The sequence below is a fragment of the Doryrhamphus excisus genome, linkage group LG6 (genome assembly GCF_037039965.1).
Source record: "Doryrhamphus excisus strain RoL-2023G ecotype Guam linkage group LG6, RoL_Dexc_Guam_v1.1, whole genome shotgun sequence".
NCBI classification, from domain to species: Eukaryota; Metazoa; Chordata; class Actinopteri; order Syngnathiformes; family Syngnathidae; genus Doryrhamphus; species Doryrhamphus excisus.
In genome coordinates this window covers 24,003,191-24,025,400 of record NC_136362.1, presented here as the reverse complement: position 1 = coordinate 24,025,400, position 22,210 = coordinate 24,003,191, and the positions used below count along the sequence as shown (strand labels likewise).

The window sequence follows — 22,210 nt, the reverse complement described above, 5'->3', positions numbered from 1 at the left end:
TCATGTTCGGGACCAAATGGTCCTTTGAGCCGAATATCTTCCCAGTGACCTGCAAGATCCAGAAGGAGGCATGGATGTTCTGTGCCTCCATTGTCGAGGCGGCTGTGGCCCTAAGGTGGATGCCATTGGTGAGGGATGCCGTCAAGCTGAAGGAGTTCTATTGGGCCTTTTTGGCTCATGGGACTTCAGCTGACAGGAACCGACAAGCCAAGCGGTCCGCGGCTTTGGCATTCGCTGAGGCAATAACTCTGACATGGGAGGAGTTTGGAGAAGCCATGGAGAAGGACTTCCGGACGGCTTCGAAGAGATTCTGGACCACCATCCGGCATCTCAGGAAAGGAAAGCTGTACACAGTGAAGACGCCGTCAAACGCTTGGCTGTACTCATTTGCCCCAACACAACAAGACCTTCGATAGCTCAGTTGGAAGCGCGGAGGACTGTAGAGGTTCAAGTTGGCATCCTTAGGTAGCTGGTTCAAGTCCGGCTCGAAGGACAAGCTGTTTCTTATGTTATGTCTGCCAGGAAAGAATGGCAATACTGTCTTGTCTGAAGGACTTCCGCTTCCCTGTCAATGGAGTTGGACTTGAGTCTTTGTCACGCAGTCTGGAATTGGCAAACGGAGTCATTCTGATTGAGTGATCATTTGAGTGTCTATTTGAATACGTTTCATCTCAACTCCTGTTGGAAAAGGACAGCCATTTCCGTGAGAGCACAAGACCCCTGGATTGTACCCGAAAATACTTAGCGCTCATCAAAGAGTAAAGTTGTTGTCCTGGTTTGCAAAGCCTCCATTGTTACGCCAGAAGGTGCCAGTCACATCCAAAACAAAGGGTTGCATGGTGTAATTGTTAGCACTCTGGACTCTGAATCCAGTGGTCCAAGTTCAAGTCTTGGTGGAACCTACTTGCCCTGCAGCAATTGAGTGTTTGGACTGAGTCCTCCTGTAAGAGTATGATGACTTATTGACTTACTCTACAAATCAGTGGTAACCGTGGATCAGGATGAGGTCCCCAAACGACGCCAATGTCTGTGACAGCTGATGTTAAGGATCAGCTGATCAGAAGATACTTGGTTTGTGTGCGGGGCCACAAGCCTTTCCAGTTCCAGTTAAAAGCCAGGCTCTTCATGTAGTTTCCATAGAGTACCAAGGGATTGTCCTGTTGCCCTCGTATTTTGAGGGCAAAAAGGAGGCATTTGCAAGTGGACCTCAGACCTGGTCACCTGAACAGGGACTTGAATCCCGGACACTCAGATCAAACGTTTCATGTTCAGGTGACCGGCTCAACCTTTGTCTTGTCTGGCCACGAACTCTTTTTGTCCAGAAGATATTTGGATTGTCCATGTGGGTAGTTTAAGACCTCAGTTCATCTTGGGGGTGGACATTTCGGGGCCTCTTCATCTCTGCAAGGCTTCGGTGGAATGGTTGGGGTCACCTTGATGCGCTACTTGGGAACAATAAATCACGTACTGGGCTTCTTCACTATTCCATGATAAGAGACTAATCTAGAGAACGCGGCCAGGATTAGGTTTGGGGTATTTGTCTGACGCTGAGGGATAGATCCTGGACTCATTTCCGATCCCACATCTCTTTTACAAAATACAAAGGATTCCTTGGAGAATGCGGGTATCGACTCTGCTACTTCTCGAATGCTAAGCAAGCACTTTACCATTTGAGGTAATTCCCCTGGTTTGGGGTATTTGTCGGATGCTAAGGGGTAGATCCAATCCCAACATCTCTTCTACAAAAGGCAAAGAACTCCTTGAAGATTGCGGGCATTGATCCCACAACAAGACAAGACAAGGTGCTAGAGGGGAGAATGCAGTTAGGACTGGGTTTACGGTGATACCTATGGCTGTGTTTGGCCTAGATATCGGGATTGGGGCCCGGATTAGTATTCGGTACGTGGGAACATTTCATCAAAAAACAAAGGAGTTTATGGAGAATGCGGGCATTGATCCCGCTACCTCTCACATGCTAAGCAAGCGCTCTACCATTTGAGCTAATTCCCCTGCTGATGCAGCGTTGGCAGAGAAGGTCCAGTCTCAGAACTATTTTGGTTCCTTTGCTGGAGTACGTCAAAGCGACACAGTCTCTGCCTTTCGGAGTGCAGCCATGATGCAGTCCCTGGTTGTCTAGTGGCTGGGACTTGGTGCTCTCACCACCGCGGCCGTTGTTCGATTCCCGGTCAGGGAACTGACATTTGGTTAGGTTTTGAGTGGAGATAAGATTTGTCTTGGTCCTCGGTCGAACGGTTCGGGTCATCTTTCAGTGCTATCTGTGAACTGCTGTCACTGCACATAAAAACATGGGGACACGGGGACATTCCAACCCAAGATGAGAACACACTGGACCAGGTACACAGCAACATACGTGGCACAGACACAGCTTCACCCTGCCCCCACTTTTACCCACGACTGAAAAAGCAGAACACCACCTCAGAAGCTGAAATACTCACTTAGGAGAAAGTTAGACTGAAGTTCTAAAGGTCCCTGGTTCAAGCCCGGTTTTCAGAACAATCCCTGTTTATGTTGCGACTTGGCAAATAGTTTGAAAAGGCTTATTGGCTGGCTGAAAGGACCTTAACTTCATTCTTCAAAAGGCCAGACATCCAGCCATCCAGACAAGGTTAGAGGAGGCTACAAGCCTATTTACAAACCATTGACTCCAAGGGCACAAGTTGAGTCCACCGAGATATCAAAGTGACCCCGAGGGTGACTAAGGTGTTTCTTTCAAGCCGCGATTGTGATGTCTTGTTTTGTTGAAGAAAAGCCCATAATTTCTGGAACAATTTTCCCTACAAAGGAGACATCTTTGTCTATTTGGACAATTGTCAATCTGCCCCCACTTTGGACACATCGTCGTGTTTCATTGTTTGGCAACTGCTTTGTGACTTCACCAGTCCCCTTAAAAGCCCCTTCCTACGGGTTTCCATAGTGTAGTGGTTATCACGTTTGCCTAACACGCAAAAGGTCCCCAGTTCGAAACTGGGTGGAAACATGGCCTTTGAAGTCCTTCTTTCACAAAAAAAAGTCAAGGTGATGAATAGGATCAAGGACATGTGCTTGATCTCTGAAGGGACTTGAACACTCAGATTTAAAGTCTGATGCCCTACGAAGTGAGTCTTTGGTCAAAAGACTTGTTTTTATGTATTTGGAATGAAATGTTTTCTGCATGTTGAACACTTTTCAACAGGAAAGATATCTTTCAGATGTATCAATAAAACTGCTGAATCGCCCAACATGGGGCTTGAACCCACGACCATGAGGTTAAGAGTCTCATGCTCTTCCGACTGAGCTAATCGGGCCTTTTGCAGCTCTAGATATCAGTTTTTATTGATGTGGCCATCCTGATGTTTGATCAATTCCACAGCTGACCTAGTTTCTCATGGAACAGAAGGAGTGAGACCTGGAGGGTCAGGATGGCCGAGCGGTCGAAGGCGCTGCATTCAGGTTGCAGTCTCTAATGAGGCGTGGGTTCAAATCCCACTTCTGACAGTGCGGGGACACAAGTCTTTCTAGTTCCAGTTAAAAGCCCGGCTCCTCATGTATTTTCCATAAAGTACCAAGGTGTTGTCCTGTTGTCCTGGTATTTTGAGGGCAAAATGAGGCGTTTGCAAGTGGACCTCAGACCTTGTCACCTGAACAGGGACTTGAATCCCGGAATCTCAGATCAAAAGTTTCATGTTCGGGACCAAATGGTCCTTTGAGCCGAATATCTTCCCAGTGACCTGCAAGATCCAGAAGGAGGCAGGGATGTTCTGTGCCTCCATTGTCGAGGCGGCTGTGGCCCTAAGGTGGATGCCATTGGTGAGGGATGCCGTCAAGCTGAAGGAGTTCTATTGGGCCTTTTTGGCTCATGGGACTTCAGCTGACAGGAACCGACAAGCCAAGCGGTCCGCGGCTTTGGCATTCGCTGAGGCAATAACTCTGACATGGGAGGAGTTTGGAGAAGCCATGGAGAAGGACTTCCGGACGGCTTCGAAGAGATTCTGGACCACCATCCGGCATCTCAGGAAAGGAAAGCAGTACACAGTGAAGACGCCGTCAAACGCTTGGCTGTACTCATTTGCCCCAACACAACAAGACCTTCGATAGCTCAGTTGGAAGCGCGGAGGACTGTAGAGGTTCAAGTTGGCATCCTTAGGTAGCTGGTTCAAGTCCGGCTCGAAGGACAAGCTGTTTCTTATGTTATGTCTGCCAGGAAAGAATGGCAATCCTGACTTGTCTGAAGGTCTTCCGCTTCCCTGTCAATGGAGTTGGACTTGAGTCTTTGTCACGCAGTCTGGAATTGGCAAACGGAGTCATTCTGATTGAGTGATCATTTGAGTGTCTATTTGAATACGTTTCATCTCAACTCCTGTTGGAAAAGGACAGCCATTTCCGTGAGAGCACAAGACCCCCGGATTGTACCCGAAAATACTTAGCGCTCATCAGAGAGTAAAGTTGTTGTCCTGGTTTGCAAAGCCTCCATTGTTACGCCAGAAGGTGCCAGTCACATCCAAAACAAAGGGTTCCATGGTGTAATGGTTAGCACTCTGGACTCTGAATCCAGTTTAGGGTGTTACCTATGGCTGTATTTGGCCTAGATATCGGGATTGGGGCCCGGATTAGTATTCGCTACTCGGGAACATTTCATCAAAAAAACAAAGGAGTTTATGGAGAATGTGGGCATTGATCCCGCTATCTTTCACATGCTAAGCTAGCGCTCTACCATTTGAGCTAATTCCCCTGCTGATGCATTGTTGGCAGAGAAGGTCCAGTCTCATAACTATATTCCTTTGCTGGAGTACGTCAAAGCGACACAGTCTCTGCCTTTCAGAGTGCAGCCATGATGCAGTTCCTGGTTTTCTAGTGGCTGGGACTTGGTGCTCTCACCACCGCGGCCGTTGTTCGATTCCCGGTCAGGGAACTGACATTTGGTCAGGTTTTGACTGGAGATAGGATTTGTCTTGGTCCTCGGTCGAACGGTTCGGGTCACCTTTCAGCGCTGTCTGTGAACTGCTGTCACTGCACATAAGAACAATTTCAAGTCCGCCAATTGAATCCCGGTCTACCTGGTCAACGGACGCGTAAACTGTGCAGGTGCGGCTCCATTTCAGTGTCCTCCGTTGTCAGCGAACCTCACAAGGTCACAGTTTTTTCCTGATCAGGGCACCGTTTTGGGTTGTGTGGATGAGTGGTCTAAAGCACCAGATTAAGGCTCCTGTCGCTCAGGAGACACTGGTAGAAATCCCACAGCTGTCATTTTCCTGGTCAGGTCCATTATCCACGACTGGAATTATTTGGTAGCAAAGGACTGTCAGATTGTACAACACAGCTGAGCACTTGGAGAAGAAGATGAATAGAGGTCTTGTTCTCCCGGACTGGTTGTTGCAACCGCAACCCTGCTCAAGGTTCAACGTGACATACAAAACAGGAACTCCCCGTCTGGGAATCGAACCGCGTAATCTTCCATGTGACAGGAGGAGATACTGGTCACTATACTAACAAGGACTGCTGCTGAGTTGATGTAGTGTCGATTGGCCAAAGCGGAATTGAGAACAGGCTTGTGGCCCATGACCGTTTTTATGGTAGCTGGAGACTTCAACCAGTGAAATCCTTCCCATTTTCTGTAGCTCTTATCCTCATCAACGGACTGTATTCCCCACCTGTTACCGGCATGGGGACATTCCAAACCAAGATGAGAACACACTGGACCAGGTACACAGCAACATACGTGGCACAGACACAGCTTCACCCTGCCCCCACTTTTACCCACGACTGAAAAAGCAGAACACCACCTTAGAAGCTGAAATACTCACTTAGGAGAACGTTAGACTGAAGTTCTAAAGGTCCCTGGTTCAAGCCCGGTTTTCAGAACAATCCCTGTTTATGTTGTGACTTGGCAAATAGTTTGAAAAGGCTTATTGGCTGGCTGAAAGGACCTTAACTTCATTCTTCAAAAGGCCAGCAATCCAGACAAGGTTAGAGGAGGTTACAAGCCTATGTACAAACCATTGACTCCAAGGGCACAAGTTGAGTCCACCGAGATATCAAAGTGACCCCGAGGGTGGCTAAGGTGTTTCTTTCAAGCCGCAATTATGATGTCTTGTTTTGTTGAAGAAAAGCCCATTATTTCTGGAACAATTTTCCCTACAAAGGAGAAATCTTTGTCCATTTGGACAATTGTCAATCTGCCCCCACTTTGGACACATCGTCGTGTTTCATTGTTTGGCAACTGCTTTGTGACTTCACCAGTCCCCTTAAAAGCCCCTTCCTTCAGGTTTCCATAGTGTAGTGGTTATCAAGTTTGCCTCACACGCAAAAGGTCCCCAGTTCGAAACTGGGTGGAAACATGGCCTTTCAAGACCTCCGTTTACCAAAAAAAATCAAGATGACAAATAGGAACAAGGATATGTTCTTGATGTCTGAAGGTGTGTACACGAGCATCCATCCCCAGTTTGGACACACAATCCATATTTCCCGGATGACTGATGGGCTGGGAATACATAACAGGTCGGTGTTGGAGGACCTGATGGACCGCGAGGGTTCATAACATAAAAGAAAAATAAGAATGCCCACAGCCCCTAAGACATTTAAAAACCATTAAGAGAACCTTCAAAGAGATCCTGAAGGGTCAGGATGGCCGAGCGGTCGAAGGCGCTGCATTCAGGTTGTAGTCTCTAATGAGGCGTGGGTTCAAATCCCCCTATTGACAGTGCGGGGCCGCTAGTCTTTCCAGTTCCAGTTAAAAGCCTTAACACTTTTGGACCTTGCGCTTATCCTCATCAACGTACTGTATTCCCCACCCGTTACCAGCACGGGGACTTTCCAACCCAAGATGGGAACACACTGGACCAGGGACACAGCAACATAGTAGGTGGCACAGACACAGCTTCACATTGCCCCCACTTTTAGACCCGACTGAAAAAGGACTCTCTTGCTTGGTGCTAACATGATGACCATTAGCATGTTAGCATTTAAGCTAATTTACTCATGTCTCAAGGCAAATAGACACATGGCATGATGTGGGGACACTATGGGACTGCCTTAACACTTTTGGACCTTGAGGCTGTCTTGATAGGTTTTTTTGGTTTTTTACCCCGGACACAGTCTCTTTGAGAGGAGGCTGCGGTCCATCAGGACCAAAACCTCACGCCACAAGAACAGTTTCTTCCCGTCTGCTGTCAGCCTCATCAACAAGGCCCGGACCCCCCCCCTGACACTGTTCACACCCCACCTCTGCCTCACCCTGCCACTTTGACACTCTATATGCGTTAAATTAACGCTCACTTTGGACTCTTGGGAAAAACAATCAGACTGCACTTCCGGAATAACAAACAAAAAACAGACTGCGTACATATACAGTGAAGAAAATAAGTATTTGAACACCCTGCTATTTTGCTATTTCTCCCACTTAGAAATCATGGAGGGGTCTGAAATTTTCATCGTAGGTGCATGTCCACTGTGAGAGAGATAAACTAAAAAGAAAAATCCAGAAATCACAATGCATGATTTTTTAACAATTTATTTGTGTGATACAGCTGCAAATAAGTATTTGAACTGTGTATCATCTAGAATTCTGACCCTGAAAGACCTGTTAGTCTGCCCATTAGAAGTCCACCTGCACTCCATGTATCATCCTGAATCAGATGCACCTGTTTGAGGTCGTTAGCTGCATAAAGACACCTGTCCACCCCATACAATCAGTAAGACTTTAACTTGTAACATGGCGAAGACCAAAGAGCTGTCCAAAGACACCAGAGACAAAATTGTACACCTCCACAAGGCTGGAAAGGGCTACGGAGCAATTACCAAGCAGCTTGGTGAAAAAAGGTCCACTGTTGGAGCTATCATTAGAAAATGGAAGAAGCTAAACATGACGGTCAATCTCAATCGGAGTGGAGCCCCATGCAAGATATCACCTCGTGGGGTCTCAATGATTCTAAGAAAGGTGAGGAATCAGCCCAGAACTACACGACAGGACTTGGTCAATGACCTGAAAAGAGCTGGGACCACCGTTTCCAAGGTTACTGTAGGTAATACACTAAGACGTCATGATGTGAAATCATGCATGGCACGAAAGGTTCCCCTGCTTAAACCAGCACATGTCAAGGCCCGTCTTAAGTTTGCATATGACCATTTGGATGATACAGAGGAGTCATGGGAGAAAGTTTTATGGTCAGATGAGACCAAAATAGAACTTTTTGGTCATAATTCCAATAAGCGTGTTTGGAGGAAGAAGAATGAAGAGTACAATCCGAAGAACACCATCCCTACTGTGAAGCATGGGGGTGGTAGCATCATGCTTTGGGGGTGTTTTTCTGCACATGGGACAGGACGAGTGCACTGCATTAAAGAGAGGATGACTGGGGCCGTGTATTGTGAGATTTTGGGGAACAACCTCCTTCCCTCTGTCAGAGCATTGAAGATGGGTCGTGGCTGGGTCTTCCAACACGACAACGACCCGAAGCACACAGCCAGGAAAACCAAGGAGTGGCTCCGTAAGAAGCATATCAAGGTTCTAGCATGGCCCAGCCAGTCTCCAGACCTGAACCCAATCGAAAATCTTTGGAGGGAGCTCAAACTCCGTGTTTCTCAGCGACAGCCCAGAAACCTGACTGATCTAGAGAAGATCTGTGTGGAGGAGTGGGCCAAGATCCCTCCTGCAGTGTGTGCAAACCTGGTGAAAAACTACAGGAAACGTTTGACCTCTGTAATAGCAAACAAAGGCTACTGTACCAAATATTAACATTCATTTTCTCAGGTGTTCAAATACTTATTAGCAGCTGTATCACACAAATAAATTGTTAAAAAATCATGCATTGTGATTTCTGGATTTTTCTTTTTAGTTTATCTCTCTCACAGTGGACATGCACCTACGATGAAAATTTCAGACCCCTCCATGATTTCTAAGTGGGAGAAATAGCAAAATAGCAGGGTGTTCAAATACTTATTTTCTTCACTGTACATGCAAGCGGCAAACTATATTACATGCCACTTAGGATAAGCTTCCTGGCTTTGTTTTGACATTTTTGTCATTAGCAATACTTCTTTATCTCACTCTGTGCTCTTTTTCATCTGTAGGTGTGGTCGGAGGCCGAATAACTGCCATGGCGGTCCCAGACGGAATGGTGTCCACTAGTGCTTCTAAACGTTACAAGAGAGAGTTCCAGACGAATGTAAATTAGTCAATCAGATTGCAGCAGGTTTTGAGTCAATTATCCCTTGGATCACCGTTAATAAAAATGTTGATTGCATCAATTATGTGCATTACAATCTAAAGCGCCTCTCAAATCAGACCAAACAAGGCTTCAAGGCGGTAAGTGAACAGTTGTGGGCCACGTCTTTGATGTCCTTTCAAAATCGTATCGCTCTCGATATGTTATTGGCAGAAAAACATGGCGTGTGTGCATTGATTGGTACGGAATGTTGCACTTTCATCCCAAACATTACGGCACCGGGTGGTCGTTTGTCTCGTGCAATTGAAGGTCTCACAGCTTTGAATAAACGCATGAAATCATATGTCGGTGTGGACACCAGCCCGTGGGACTCGTTGATGAGCTACTTTGGTAAGGGGAAAGAGTTGGCCTCCGGCATTATTATTACAGTTTTAGTGTTTCTTGTTTTGGCTGGTCTTTTCATTTGTTCGTTGTCAGTTTGCTGTTGTCTCCCGTGTTCCAAGTGCCTTTTCCAGCTCATCCTGTCCAGGGTGATGGCGGCCGATGGGCGAGGTCAATACCAGTTGGCCCGCCTGCATCCACTGCCCCCACAGGGTGACCGGGTGCTTCTTCCCTAACTCTGATCCGGTATTTCACCTTGTGGCCTCTGTTGAGGCCATGAGGGGGATTGAAGGATTTCATATATGTTTGTCTCCTATTCTTTGTGTCTCATATATGTTTGTCTCCTATTCTTTGTGTCTCATATATGTTTGTCTCTTATTCTTTGTGTCTCATGTATGTTTGTCTCCTATTCTTTGTGTCTCATGTATGTGTGTCTCCTATTTCTTGTGTCTCACTCATATAACTATGCACTACATTTAATCAAGTAGAACCAAGCAACCTTGGGCAAATCACAGGACACATAATCGCTTTCAGGCACATACAGTTCCGAAACTCTCCTACACATCCACAATTTTGACTAACTACAGATAACGGGAGAACATGACGTTGGCAGCCATGGCCTGTCGATAGCGGCTGGCTCCACCGCTCCACCCCGCCCGCCCTGCGTTGGTGAGAAGACGTCGGCCGAGGAAAGGAGGGGGGCCACCTGTGATACGCCAGAGATCTACCGACATTTCTTAGCATAATAAAAGCCGGGCAGGGACAGTTAGCTGTACTCATTTGTTCTGACCTGTAAGTAAAGCCTACGTCTCTGCAGGTGTTAGGGGAAGACTTATGGGCCCGGAGCTCCGTGTAATCTGACTGGTCTGAGAGTAAACCATATAACTGACAAGTTTGTTGTCATCTCTTGCCTCCAACACGACACCCACAGGAATCACTGACCTAAGAACAGGTGGTCAAATTCCAACAGTTGCGACTTGGCAAACAGTTTGAAAAGGCTTATTGGCTGGCTTCATTCTTCAAAAGGCCGGAGATGAGGTTACAAGACAAACCAGTGACCTCAAGGGCACACCTTGAGTCCACCTGGCCGTGTTCTCCAGACGAGTCTCTTGTAATGTAATAGTGAAGAAACCCAGTCCGTGAGTTATTGTTCCCAAGTACCAAACACTAATCTGATCCCAAGTCCCGATTTCTATGCCAAAAAAAGCCCAACTGCCTTCTCCAGTCAAGCACCTTATCTTGTTGTGTAGTACTTACCAGAAACTCAAGTCTATCATAAAACTGAGCTCAGTCCCCTTAAAAGCCCCTTCCTTCAGGTTTCCATAGTGTAGTGGTTATCACGTTAGCCTCACATGCAAAAGGTCCCCAGTTTGAAACTGGGTGGAAACATGGCCTTTCAAGTCCTTCTTTTACAAAAAAAAATCAAGGTGACAAATGGGAACAAGGATATGTGCTTGATCTCTGAAGGGACTTGAACTCTTGACCCTCAGATTAAAAGTCTGATGCCCTACGAAGTGAGCCGCCAGGGGTTTTGGTCAGAAGACTTGTTTTTGTGCATTTGGAATGAAATGTTTTCTGCATGTTGAACAATTTTTAACATGAAAGATATCTTTCAGATGTATAAATAAAAGTGCTGAATCGCCCAATGTGGGGCTCGAACCCACGACCATGAGATTAAGAGTCTCATGCTCTACCGACTTTTTCTGCTCTCGATATGATTTTTTTTTAATCAATTCCACAGTTGATCAGGGCATCGTTTTGGGTTGTGTGGATGAGTGGTCTAAAGCACCAGATTAAGGCTTTGCTCAGGAGCCACTGGTTGAAATCCCACAGCTGTCATTTTTCTGGTCAGGACCATTATCCACGACTGGAATGATTTGGTAGCAAAGGACTGTCAGATTGTACAACACAGCTGAGCACTTGGAGAAGAAGATGAATAGAGGTCTTGTTCTCCCGGACTGGTTGTTGCAACCGCAACCCTGCTCAAGGTTCAACGTGACATACAAAACAGGAACTCCCCGTCTGGGACTCGAACCGCGTAATCTTCCATGTGACAGGAGGAGATACTGGCCACTATACTAACAAGGACTGCTGCTGAGTTGATGTAGTGTCAATTGGCCAAAGCGGAATTGAGAACAGGCTTGTGGCCCATGACCGTTTTTATGGTAGCTGGAGACTTCAACCAGTGAAATCCTTCCCATTTTCTGTAGCTCTGTAGGAAGTTAGACTGAAGTTGTAAAGGTCCCTGGTTCAAGCCCTGTTTTCAGAACAATCCCTGTTTATGTTGTGACTTGGCAAATAGTTTGAAAAGGCTTATTGGCTGGCTGAAAGGACCTTAACTTCATTCTTCAAAAGGCCAGACATCCAGCCATCCAGACAAGGTTAGAGGAGGATACAAGTCTATTTATAAACCATTGACTCCAAGGGCACAAGTTGAGTCCACCGAGATATCAAAGTGACCCCGAGGGTGACTAAAGTGTTTCTTTCAAGCCGCAATTGTGATGTCTTGTTTTGTTGAAGAAAAGCCCATAATTTCTGGAACAATTTTCCCTACAAAGGAGACATCTTTGTCTATTTGTTTTATTTATTTTGAGGGCAAAATGAGACGTTTGCAAGTGGACCTCAGACCTTGTCACCTGAACAGGTACTTGAATCCCGGACACTCAGATCAAAAGTTTCATGTTCGGGACCAAATGGTCCTTTGAGCCAAGTATCTTCCCAGTGACCTGCAAGATCCAGAAGGAGGCAGGGATGTTCTGTGCCTCCATTGTCAAGGCGGCTGTGGCCCTAAGGCGGATGCCATTGGTGAGGGATGCCGTCAAGCTGAAGGAGTTCTATTGGGCCTTTTTGGCTCATGGGACTTCAGCTGACAGGAACCGACAGGCCAAGCGGTCCGCGGCTTTGGCATTCGCTGAGGCAAAAACTCTGACATGGGAGGAGTTTGGAGAAGCCATGGAGAAGGACTTCCGGACGGATTCAAAGAGATTCTGGACCACCATCCGGCATCTCAGGAAAGGAAAGCAGTACACAGTGAAGACGCCGCCAAACGCTTGGCTGTACTCATTTGCCCCAAAACAACTTCCTTAGGTCGCTGGTTCAAGTCCGGCTCGAAGGACAAGTTGTTTCTTATGTTATGTCTGCCAGGAAAGAATGGCAATACCATCTTGTCTGAAGGACTTCCGCTTCCCTGTCAATGGAGTTGGACTTGAGTCTTTGTCACGCAGTCTGAAATTGGCAAACGGAGTCATTCTGATTGAGTGATCATTTGAGTGTCTATTTGAATACGTTTCATCTCAACTCCTGTTGGAAAAGGACAGCCATTTCTGTGAGAGCACAAGACCCCTGGATTGTACCCGAAAATACTTAGCGCTCATCAAAGAGTAAAGTTGTTGTCCTGGTTTGCAAAGCCTCCATTGTTACGCCAGAAGGTGCCAGTCACATCCAAAACAAAGGGTTCCATGGTGTAATGGTTAGCACTCTGGACTCTGAATCCAGTGGTCCAAGTTCAAGTCTTGGTGGAACCTACTTGCCCTGCAGAAATTGAGTGTTTGGACTGAGTCTTCTTGTAAGAGTATGATGACTTATTGACTTACTCTACAAATCAGTGGTAACCGTGGATCAGGATGAGGTCCCCAAAAGACGCCAATGTCTGTGACAGCTGATGTTAAGGATCAGCTGATCAGAAGATACTTGGTTTGTGTGCGGGGCCACAAGCCTTTCCAGTTCGAGTTAAAAGCCAGGCTCCTCATGTAGTTTTCATAGAGTACCAAGGGATTGTCCTGTTGCCCTCGTACATTGAGGGCAAAAAGGAGGCATTTGCAAGTGGACCTCAGACCTGGTCACCTGAACAGGGACTTGAATCCCGGACACTCAGATCAAAAGTTTCATGTTCGGGTGACCGGCTCAACCTTTGTCGTGTCTAACCATGAACTCTTTTTGTCCAGAAGATATTTGGCTTGTCCATGTGGGTAGTTTAAGACCTCAGTCCATCTTGGGGGTGGACATTTCGGGGCCTCTTCATCTCTGCAAGGCCTCGGTGGAATGGTTGGGGTCACCTTGATTTGCTTTGTTTTGTGGTGCGGCTGGACTTTCTGTTAGACATGGGGGGGGGGCTGTGTCACCCGCGAGGACATTGGACAAAAGCCACTGCAGAAATTTCATGTCAGTGTGAAGAATGTAGAAAGGAGCCATGCAAAAAGGGAAACAATCTCGAGTTGTATCACAACTAAGTTGTTGCTATTATGAGCCAGGCATTCATGTACTCTTCTCATGTTCATGTTCTCATGTACTATTCTTAAACCAAAGGAGTGCATCAGGGTCAAACACACACAAAACACACCAAACATGGTTACACGATGGGAACTAAGTTCTGCATATGCACTAAACCAGCACACATCCTCATGGTGGATGGGAGAAATTAACCAACAAAGGTTGACTTCTTGATGGGTCATCGAGGTCCAAAAGGTGTACTTAAACAAGTTATTCCTTGTGCGCTAGTTTCAGCCCCACAGTGGGCGGTTCAGCACTTTTGGTGATACATCGTCAAGATTTCTTTCCTGTGGAAAATTGTGCAACAACCAGTGCCCCCTGAGCAAAAGGAGCCTTAATCTCAGCGGTGAAAGTGCAGTCCAGCAAAGGAACCAAAATAGTTATAAGACTGGACCTTCTCTGCCAACACTGCAACAGCAGGGGAATTAGCTCAAATGGTAGAGTGCTCGCTTCGCATTTGAGAGGAAGTCGGATCAGTGCCCGCACTCTTCTCGGAGTTCTTTGCCTTTTGTAAAACAGATGTTAGGATCGGAAATGAGTCCAGGATCAATCCACATGGTAGACCCGGGTCCGATTCCCGGCCACTGCAACAGGGCTGTTTTCATACCTTTCATCGTGAAAAGAAGTGCCAAGACCGTTTTCAGGACCAACTGATGACCTCTGAATTCGATCAGAAACATCACACCTCTCCACCTGAGACTCTCCACCTGAGACTCTCCACCACAAGACTTGATTATCTAATCACAAGACCCATGGATTGTACCCCAAAATACTTTGCGCTCATCAAAGAGTAAAGTTGTTGTCCTGGTTTGCAAAGCCTCCATTGTTACGCCAGAAGGTGCCAGTCACATCCAAAACAAAGGGTTCCATGGTGTAATGGTTAGCACTCTGGACTCTGAATCCAGTGATCCAAGTTCAAGTCTTGGTGTAACCTACTTGCCCTGCAGCAATCGGGTGTTTGGACTGTGTCTTCCTTTAACAGTAAGAGTATGATGACTTATTGACTTACTCTACAAATCAGTGGTAACCGTGGATCAGGATGAGGTCCCCAAACGACGCCAATGTCTGTGACAGCTGATGTCAAGGATCAGCTGATCAGAAGATACTTGGTTTGTGTGCGGGGCCACAAGTCTTTCCAGTTCCAGTTAAAAGCCAGTCTCCTCATGTAGTTTCCATAGAGTACCAAGGGATTGTCCTGTTGCCCTCGTACATTGAGGGCAAAAAGGAGGCATTTGCAAGTGGACCTCAGACCTGGTCACCTGAACAGGGACTTGAATCCCGGACACTCAGATCAAAAGTTTCATGTTCGGGTGACCGGCTCAACCTTTGTCGTGTCTAACCATGAACTCTTTTTGTCCAGAAGATATTTGGCTTGTCCATGTGGGTAGTTTAAGACCTCAGTCCATCTTGGAGGTGGACATTTCGGGACCAGTGCCTCTTCATTTCTCTGCCAATGCTGCAACAGCAGGGGAATTAGCTCAAATGGGAGAGCGCTCGCTTTGCATGTGAGAGGTAGTGGGATCAATGCCCGCATTCTCCAAAACCTCTTTTGTTTTTTGTGATTAAATGTTCCCAAGTTACAAACAGGAGTTACATTTCCGGTTCCGGTTGAGTGAACGCTGGCGCGACTGGCTGCCGCTACTCTCCCGTAACTTTTAAGTGATTTATGGTTCTTTTGCCTCAATATGGCCTAACTATGACTATTGTGTTAGCACTCTGTGTGAGCTGAAGTGTTTTTCCTGCGTTACCTGGTCTGCTCTTTTCTGGACTTCCTGTCGTTCTGCCACCACCCAATGGCAGAACCGATCCGGTACACAGCTGCTGAGCTCCTCTGGATATGCTGGCATCTGCCCGTGCCCTCACCGCCACCGCCGGTACTTTACCACCACCCGGGGACTGCATCATGGCTGCACTCCGAAAGGCAGAGACTGTGTCGCTTTGACGTACTCCAGCAAAGGAACCAAAATAGCTCTAAGACTGGACCTTCTCTGCCAACACTGCAACAGCAGGGGAATTAGCTCAAATGGTAGAGCGCTCGCTTTGCATGTGAGAGGTAGCGGGATCAATGCCCGCATTCTCCAAAATGTCTTTTGTTTTTTGTGATTAAATGTTCCCAAGTACCAAACACTAACCCGGGCCCCAATCCCGATATCTAGGCCAAATACAGCCATAGGTATCACCTTGTCTTGTCTTGTTGTTAGCCAACCTCACAGAGTCACAGTTTTTTCCTGATCAGGGCACCGTTTTGGGTTGTGTGGATGAGTGGTCTAAAGCACCAGATTAAGGCTCCTTTCGCTCAGGAGCCACTGGTTGAAATCCCACAGCTGTCATTTTCCTGGTCAGGTCCATTGTCCACGGCTGGAATGATTTGGTAGCAAAGGACTGTCAGATTGTACAACACAGCTGAGCACTTGGAGAAGAAGATGAATAGAGGTCTTGTTCTCCCGGACTGGTTGTTGCAACCGCAACCCTGCTCAAGGTTCAACGTGACATACAAAACAGGAACTCCCCGTCTGGGAATCCAACCGCGGAATCTTCCATGTGACAGGCGGAGATACTGGCCACTATACTAACAAGGACTGCTGCTGAGTCGATGTAGTGTCGATTGGCCAAAGCGGAATTCAGAACAGGCTTGTGGCCCATGACCGTTTTTATGGTAGCTGGAGACTTCAACCAGTGAAATCCTTCCCATTTTCCGTAGCTCTTATCCTCATCAACGGACTGTATTCCCCACCCGTTACCATCATGGGGACATTCCAACCCAAGATGAGAACACACTGGACCAGGTACACAGCAACATATACGTGGCACAGACACAGCTTCACCCTGCCCCCACTTTTACCCACGACTGAAAAAGCAGAACACCACCTCAGAAGCTGAAAGAAGCTCTAAGTTAGACTGAAGTTCTAAAGGTCCCTGGTTCAAGCCCGGTTTTCAGAACAATCCCTATTTATGTTGCGACTTGGCAAATAGTTTGAAAAGGCTTATTGGCTGGCTGAAAGGACCTTAACTTCATTCTTCAAAAGGCCAGACATCCAGCCATCCAGACAAGGTTAGAGGAGGCTACATGCCTATTTACAAACCATTGACTCCAAGGGCACAAGTTGAGTCCACCGAGATATCAAAGTGACCCCGAGGGTGACTAAGGTGTTTCTTTCAAGCCGCGATTGTGATGTCTTGTTTTGTTGAAGAAAAGCCCATAATTTCTGGAACAATTTTCCCTACAAAGGAGACATCTTTGTCTATTTGGACAATTGTCAATCTGCCCCCACTTTGGACACATCGTCGTGTTTCATTGTTTGGCAACTGCTTTGTGACTTCACCAGTTCCCTTAAAAGCCCCTTCCTACGGGTTTCCATAGTGTGGTGGTTATCACGTTTGCCTAACATGCAAAAGGTCCCCAGTTCGAACCTGGGTGGAAACATGGCCTTTGAAGTCCTTTTACAAAAAAAAGTCAAGGTGACGAATAGGATCAAGGACATGTGCTTGATCTCTGAAGGGACTTGAACACTCAGATTTAAAGTCTGATGCCCTACGAAGTGAGTCCCCAGGCCTTTGGTCAAAAGACTTGTTTTTATGTATTTGGAATGAAATGTTTTCTGCATGTTGAACACTTTTCAACGGGAAAGATATCTTTCAGATGTATCAATAAAACTGCTGAATCGCCCAACATGGGGCTCGAACCCACGACCATGAGATTAAGAGTCTCATGCTCTTCCGACTGAGCTAATCGGGCCTTTTGCTGCTCTAGATATCAGTTTTTATTGATGTGGCCATCCTGATGTTTGATCAATTCCATAGCTGACCTAGTTTCTCATGGAACAGAAGGAGTGAGACCTGGAGGGTCAGGATGGCCGAGCGGTCGAAGGCGCTGCATTCAGGTTGCAGTCTCTAATGAGGCGTGGGTTCAAATCCCACTTCTGACAGTGCGGGGCCACAAGTCTTTCTAGTCTTCTCATGTATTTTCCATAAAGTACCAAGGTGTTGTCCTGGTATTTTGAGGGCAAAATGAGGCGTTTGCAAGTGGACCTCAGACCTTGTCACCTGAACAGGGACTTGAATCCCGGACACTCAGATCAAAAGTTTCATGTTCGGGACCAAATGGTCCTTTGAGCCGAATATCTTCCCAGTGACCTGCAAGATCCAGAAGGAGGCAGGGATGTTCTGTGCCTCCATTGTCGAAGCGGCTGTGGCCCTAAGGTGGATGCCATTGGTGAGGGATGCCGTCAAGCTGAAGGAGTTCTATTGGGCCTTTTTGGATCATGGGACTTCAGCTGACAGGAACCGACAAGCCAAGCGGTCCGCGGCTTTGGCATTCGCTGAGGCAATAACTCTGACATGGGAGGAGTTTGGAGAAGCCATGGAGAAGGACTTCCGGACGGCTTCGAAGAGATTCTGGACCACCATCCGGCATCTCAGGAAAGGAAAGCAGTACACAGTGAAGACGCCGTCAAACGCTTGGCTGTACTCATTTGCCCCAACACAACAAGACCTTCGATAGCTCAGTTGGAAGCGCGGAGGACTGTAGAGGTTCAAGTTGGCATCCTTAGGTAGCTGGTTCAAGTCCGGCTCGAAGGACAAGCTGTTTCTTACGTTATGTCTGCCAGGAAAGAATGGCAATACCGTCTTGTCTGAAGGACTTCCGCTTCCCTGTCAATGGAGTTGGATTTGAGTCTTTGTCACGCAGTCTGTAATTGGCAAACGGAGTCATTCTGATTGAGTGATCATTTGAGTGTCTATTTGAATACGTTTCATCTCAAGTCCTGTTGGAAAAGGAAAGCCATTTCCGTGAGAGCACAAGACCCCTGGATTGTACCCGAAAATACTTAGCGCTCATCAAAGAGTAAAGTTGTTGTCCTGGTTTGAAAAGCCTCCATTGTTACGCCAGAAGGTGCCAGTCACATCCAAAACAAAGGGTTCCATGGTGTAATTGTTAGCACTCTGGACTCTGAATCCAGTGGTCCAAGTTCAAGTCTTGGTGGAACCTACTTGCCCTGCAGCAATTGAGTGTTTGGACTGAGTCTTCCTGTAAGAGTATGATGACTTATTGACTTACTCTACAAATCAGTGGTAACCGTGGATCAGGATGAGGTCCCCAAACGACGCCAATGTCTGTGACAGCTGATGTTAAGGATCAGCTGATCGGAAGATACTTGGTTTGTGTGCGGGGCCACAAGCCTTTCCAGTTCCAGTTAAAAGCCAGGCTCCTCATGTAGTTTCCATAGAGTACCAAGGGATTGTCCTGTTGCCCTCGTATTTTGAGGGCAAAAAGGAGGCGTTTGCAAGTGGACCTCAGACCTGGTCACCTGAACAGGGACTTGAATCCCGGACACTCAGATCAAACGTTTCATGTTCAGGTGACCGGCTCAACCTTTGTCTTGTCTGACCACGAACTCTTTTTGTCCAGAAGATATTTGGATTGTCCATGTGGGTAGTTTAAGACCTCAGTTCATCTTGGGGGTGGACATTTCGGGGCCTCTTCATCTCTGCAAGGCTTCGGTGGAATGGTTGGGGTCACCCTGATGCGCTACTTGGGAACAATAAATCACGTACTGGGCTTCTTCACTATTTCATGATAAGAGACTAATCTAGAGAACGCGGCCAGGATTAGGTTTGGGGTATTTGTCTGACGCTGAGGGATAGATCCTGGACTCATTTCCGATCCCACATCTCTTTTACAAAATACAAAGGATTCCTTGGAGAATGCGGGTATCGACTCTGCTACTTCTCGCATGGTAAGCAAGCACTTTACCATTTGAGGTAATTCCCCTGGTTTGGGGTATTTGTCGGATGCTAAGGGGTAGATCCAATCCCAACATCTCTTCTACAAAAGGCAAAGAACTCCTTGAAGATTGCGGGCATTGATCCCACAACAAGACAAGACAAGGTGCTAGAGGGGAGAATGCAGTTAGGACTGGGTTTAGGGTGATACCTATGGCTGTGTTTGGCCTAGATATCGGGATTGGGGCCCGGATTAGTATTCGCTACGTGGGAACATTTCATCAAAAAAACAAAGGAGTTTATGGAGAATGCGGGCATTGATCCCGCTACCTCTCACATGCTAAGCGAGCGCTCTACCATTGGAGCTAATTTCCCTGCTGATGCAGCGTTGGCAGAGAAGGTCCAATCTCAGAACTATTTTGGTTCCTTTGCTGGAGTATGTCAAAGCGACACAGTCTCTGCCTTTCGGAGTGCAGCCATGATGCAGTCCCTGGTTGTCTAGTGGCTGGGACTTGGTGCTCTCACCACCGCGGCTGTTGTTCGATTCCCGGTCAGGGAACTGACATTTGGTTAGGTTTTGAGTGGAGATAGGATTTGTCTTGGTCCTCGGTCGAACGGTTCGGGTCATCTTTCAGCGCTATCTGTGAACTGCTGTCACTGCACATAAAAACATGGGGACATGGGGACATTCCAACCCAAGATGAGAACACACTGGACCAGGTACACAGCAACATACGTGGCACAGACACAGCTTCACCCTGCCCCCACTTTTACCCACGACTGAAAAAGCAGAACACCACCTCAGAAGCTGAAATACTCACTTGGGAGAAAGTTAGACTGAAGTTCTAAAGGTCCCTGGTTCAAGCCCGGTTTTCAGAACAATCCCTATTTATGTTGCGACTTGGCAAATAGTTTGAAAAGGCTTATTGGCTGGCTGAAAGGACCTTAACTTCATTCTTCAAAAGGCCAGACATCCAGCCATCCAGACAAGGTTAGAGGAGGCTACAAGCCTATTTACAAACCATTGACTCCAAGGGCACAAGTTGAGTCCACCGAGATATCAAAGTGACCCCGAGGGTGACTAAGGTGTTTCTTTCAAGCCGCGATTGTGATGTCTTGTTTTGTTGAAGAAAAGCCCATAATTTCTGGAACAATTTTCCCTACAAAGGAGACATCTTTGTCTATTTGGACAATTGTCAATCTGCCCCCACTTTGGACACATCGTCGTGTTTCATTGTTTGGCAACTGCTTTGTGACTTCACCAGTCCCCTTAAAAGCCCCTTCCTACGGGTTTCCATAGTGTGGTGGTTATCACGTTTGCCTAACATGCAAAAGGCCCCCAGTTCGAAACTGGATGGAAACATGGCCTTTGAAGTCCTTTGACAAAAAAAAGTCAAGGTGACGAATAGGATCAAGGACATGTGCTTGATCTCTGAAGGGACTTGAACACTCAGATTTAAAGTCTGATGCCCTACGAAGTGAGTCCCCAGGCCTTTGGTCAAAAGACTTGTTTTTATGTATTTGGAATGAAATGTTTTCTGCATGTTGAACACTTTTCAACAGGAAAGATATCTTTCAGATGTATCAATAAAACTGCTGAATCGCCCAACATGGGGCTCGAACCCACGACCATGAGATTAAGAGTCTCATGCTCTTCCGACTGAGCTAATCGGGCCTTTTGCTGCTCTAGATATCAGTTTTTATTGATGTGGCCATCCTGATGTTTGATCAATTCCATAGCTGACCTAGTTTCTCATGGAACAGAAGGAGTGAGACCTGGAGGGTCAGGATGGCCGAGCGGTCGAAGGCGCTGCATTCAGGTTGCAGTCTCTAATGAGGCGTGGGTTCAAATCCCACTTCTGACAGTGCGGGGCCACAAGTCTTTCTAGTCTTCTCATGTATTTTCCATAAAGTACCAAGGTGTTGTCCTGGTATTTTGAGGGCAAAATGAGGCGTTTGCAAGTGGACCTCAGACCTTGTCACCTGAACAGGGACTTGAATCCCGGACACTCAGATCAAAAGTTTCATGTTCGGGACCAAATGGTCCTTTGAGCCGAATATCTTCCCAGTGACCTGCAAGATCCAGAAGGAGGCAGGGATGTTCTGTGCCTCCATTGTCGAGGCGGCTGTGGCCCTAAGGTGGATGCCATTGGTGAGGGATGCCGTCAAGCTGAAGGAGTTCTATTGGGCCTTTTTGGCTCATGGGACTTCAGCTGACAGGAACCGACAAGCCAAGCGGTCCGCGGCTTTGGCATTCGCTGAGGCAATAACTCTGACATGGGAGGAGTTTGGAGAAGCCATGGAGAAGGACTTCCGGACGGCTTCGAAGAGATTCTGGACCACCATCCGGCATCTCAGGAAAGGAAAGCAGTACACAGTGAAGACGCCGTCAAACGCTTGGCTGTACTCATTTGCCCCAACACAACAAGACCTTCGATAGCTCAGTTGGAAGCGCGGAGGACTGTAGAGGTTCAAGTTGGCATCCTTAGGTAGCTGGTTCAAGTCCGGCTCGAAGGACAAGCTGTTTCTTACGTTATGTCTGCCAGGAAAGAATGGCAATACCGTCTTGTCTGAAGGACTTCCGCTTCCCTGTCAATGGAGTTGGACTTGAGTCTTTGTCACGCAGTCTGGAATTGGCAAACGGAGTCATTCTGATTGAGTGATCATTTGAGTGTCTA

General features: G+C 47.1%; 13 non-coding genes across 13 annotated transcripts; all 13 read left to right on the top strand.

Moving 5' to 3' along the window:
• Positions 1-406: 406 nt before the first annotated feature.
• trnay-gua (transfer RNA tyrosine (anticodon GUA)) lies at positions 407-493 on the top strand. Its single transcript is given in 2 exon segments — positions 407-443; positions 458-493. It is a non-coding gene; the product is annotated as a tRNA-Tyr (tRNA).
• A 2,432-nt stretch (positions 494-2,925) lies between these two features.
• trnav-aac (transfer RNA valine (anticodon AAC)) lies at positions 2,926-2,998 on the top strand. Its single transcript has one exon. It is a non-coding gene; the product is annotated as a tRNA-Val (tRNA).
• A 415-nt stretch (positions 2,999-3,413) lies between these two features.
• On the top strand, positions 3,414-3,495 carry trnal-cag (transfer RNA leucine (anticodon CAG)). The gene has a single exon. It is a non-coding gene; the product is annotated as a tRNA-Leu (tRNA).
• A 590-nt stretch (positions 3,496-4,085) lies between these two features.
• trnay-gua (transfer RNA tyrosine (anticodon GUA)) lies at positions 4,086-4,172 on the top strand. Its single transcript is given in 2 exon segments — positions 4,086-4,122; positions 4,137-4,172. It is a non-coding gene; the product is annotated as a tRNA-Tyr (tRNA).
• Positions 4,173-6,262: 2,090 nt separating this feature from the next.
• On the top strand, positions 6,263-6,335 carry trnav-cac (transfer RNA valine (anticodon CAC)). The gene has a single exon. It is a non-coding gene; the product is annotated as a tRNA-Val (tRNA).
• A 4,523-nt stretch (positions 6,336-10,858) lies between these two features.
• On the top strand, positions 10,859-10,931 carry trnav-cac (transfer RNA valine (anticodon CAC)). Its single transcript has one exon. It is a non-coding gene; the product is annotated as a tRNA-Val (tRNA).
• Positions 10,932-12,994: 2,063 nt separating this feature from the next.
• trnaq-cug (transfer RNA glutamine (anticodon CUG)) lies at positions 12,995-13,066 on the top strand. The gene has a single exon. It is a non-coding gene; the product is annotated as a tRNA-Gln (tRNA).
• Positions 13,067-17,162: 4,096 nt separating this feature from the next.
• Positions 17,163-17,235, top strand: trnav-aac (transfer RNA valine (anticodon AAC)). The gene has a single exon. It is a non-coding gene; the product is annotated as a tRNA-Val (tRNA).
• A 420-nt stretch (positions 17,236-17,655) lies between these two features.
• trnal-cag (transfer RNA leucine (anticodon CAG)) lies at positions 17,656-17,737 on the top strand. Its single transcript has one exon. It is a non-coding gene; the product is annotated as a tRNA-Leu (tRNA).
• A 565-nt stretch (positions 17,738-18,302) lies between these two features.
• Positions 18,303-18,389, top strand: trnay-gua (transfer RNA tyrosine (anticodon GUA)). Its single transcript is given in 2 exon segments — positions 18,303-18,339; positions 18,354-18,389. It is a non-coding gene; the product is annotated as a tRNA-Tyr (tRNA).
• A 2,433-nt stretch (positions 18,390-20,822) lies between these two features.
• trnav-aac (transfer RNA valine (anticodon AAC)) lies at positions 20,823-20,895 on the top strand. Its single transcript has one exon. It is a non-coding gene; the product is annotated as a tRNA-Val (tRNA).
• A 420-nt stretch (positions 20,896-21,315) lies between these two features.
• trnal-cag (transfer RNA leucine (anticodon CAG)) lies at positions 21,316-21,397 on the top strand. Its single transcript has one exon. It is a non-coding gene; the product is annotated as a tRNA-Leu (tRNA).
• A 565-nt stretch (positions 21,398-21,962) lies between these two features.
• trnay-gua (transfer RNA tyrosine (anticodon GUA)) lies at positions 21,963-22,049 on the top strand. Its single transcript is given in 2 exon segments — positions 21,963-21,999; positions 22,014-22,049. It is a non-coding gene; the product is annotated as a tRNA-Tyr (tRNA).
• The last annotated feature ends 161 nt before the right edge of the window (positions 22,050-22,210 follow it).